Here is a 1,706-nt window from a genome sequence, read left to right as displayed (position 1 = left end):
CGATTGTTCAAGTATAATCGTGCAAAATCGTTGATCGTTCGTAATCGTTTGTTTACTAATGATTATTATGTGCCTAGCTTTAGCTACAGAGTGTCATTTTGTAACATTTTTGATTTGTGGTGTGCCGTAGGATTTTTTCAATGTAAAAAATGTGCTGTGGCTCAAAGAAGGTTGAAAAACACTACTTTAAGCACCCCCTGAGTGTGGCTCAGGGTTACCGCTGTTAGCTGTTTTTTTTTTTTTTTTTTTTACCAAACTGAGTCAAACTCAGGCTTACTGCTCAGAAGGTTAATAAAAGAAAAGGGTTAAATATGACAAATAAAAGTCTGCTTTAAAACCAGCTTTCTTTTGGTGAAATTCAGTTCCCTTTCACGGGCTCCTTCCACAGTGTTCAAATATGGCACAGGCTTTGCCAAAATGGCTACTGGGGCCCTTACCTGCAGACACTTTCTGTTTACCATCTAACTACAACCTTACTTACTCTATTGCTTGAGACTCCAAAAATATGGCCTCTTTGGTCCATAACTGCAGACACTGCGTGTGTCCAGTGTACAGATGTTTGTGCTCTAGTGTTAGAGATACACTGGCGGTCATGTGACCTGTGTTTTCCTCAGATACAGGAAGTCAGTTCATATGTAGCAAAGTCAGTGCTGCCGCACCATGGTGTCCTATTAATGAGCAGTAAGTAGATTACAGCAGCGTTGTCAACACATGGTTTTCTATTAAAAGTAATTTATTTTGTATTTTATGATATTAGTGTGCATGGAAGCTGGGAATGAGGCTTGGAGTTATCCACACTGAGGCTTGGCAGAGGGATTAGAGGGTCAGGCTGAGCACAAAGCTGGAAGAGGCTGATGAACCTGCTGGCTGTATTCCTGGCTCTATGCACTGACCGGGGGAGAGCTGAAATCAGGAGAGGTAATGTGTACTTATCTATGTGTGTTGTGTTTGTATGTTGCCACTACAAGCTGCGTACACACGTGCAATAATTATCGTTAGAAACGAACGACCGATCGTCCGATAATCCTCAACCAAAAAAAAGCACAACGACGCCGCTGGAAACGAATGACCGTCCGGGCGGATCTGATTGGCCGATGAACGTTCGCTATCTATTGTGTGTACGGTCGTTCAGTGATCGTGGTTTGTTCTGCAGTACACTTTCTCCTTTACATGTCACTTCCTGCATCGTTCAAACGATTGTATCCAACATGTGTTCACTATTGGTGGATTATATTTGAACCATTGTATTGTTACGGCATGTACAGAATCATGGAGGATCGTTCAAAATAATCGTTAGTAGTTTGTTTTCTAACGATAATTATTGCAAGTGTGTTCCCAGCCTTAGTGTGACCACCAGCAATGTATAAAGATCCTTCTGACATCACCCCCTTCCTTTCCTTGTCAATTTTCCATCATTTCCTGTCGCTGTGACACCATACTCACCACATAAAGTAAATTTATACCTAAAACTTTTGCTATTTTAGTTTTGGATGGCAAAGGTTACATTTTTTATTCTACTTTCCTTAGAGAGATTTCCCTGACTTCCTGTTTTGTCACAATCTTTTATCAGTCAGGAAGAGTCTTCAACCAATAACAAAATGACTGGGTTCTAACATTCCTCTACTTAAAGCGTACCTAAACTCAGAAATTACACTTTACATAAAAGTGTAGATAACCCTTTTATGTAAGGTAAAAATTCTCTTTCT

General features: G+C 40.3%; 1 protein-coding gene across 1 annotated transcript in view; it reads left to right on the top strand.

Annotated features, from left to right (window-relative positions):
• The first annotated feature begins 600 nt into the window (after window positions 1–600).
• The window catches only part of CCZ1 (CCZ1 homolog, vacuolar protein trafficking and biogenesis associated), a 36,181-nt gene continuing 35,075 nt past the window's right edge, over window positions 601–1,706 (top strand). The window contains exons 1-2 of the mRNA XM_072418954.1: window positions 601–681; window positions 758–918. The gene's annotated coding sequence lies outside the window, so the exon portion shown is untranslated. The remainder of the gene's footprint in view (window positions 682–757; window positions 919–1,706) is intronic.

Source organism: Pyxicephalus adspersus, chromosome 7 (genome assembly GCF_032062135.1).
Source record: "Pyxicephalus adspersus chromosome 7, UCB_Pads_2.0, whole genome shotgun sequence".
NCBI classification, from domain to species: domain Eukaryota; kingdom Metazoa; phylum Chordata; class Amphibia; order Anura; family Pyxicephalidae; genus Pyxicephalus; species Pyxicephalus adspersus.
This window is presented reverse-complemented; position numbering and strand designations above follow the sequence as displayed.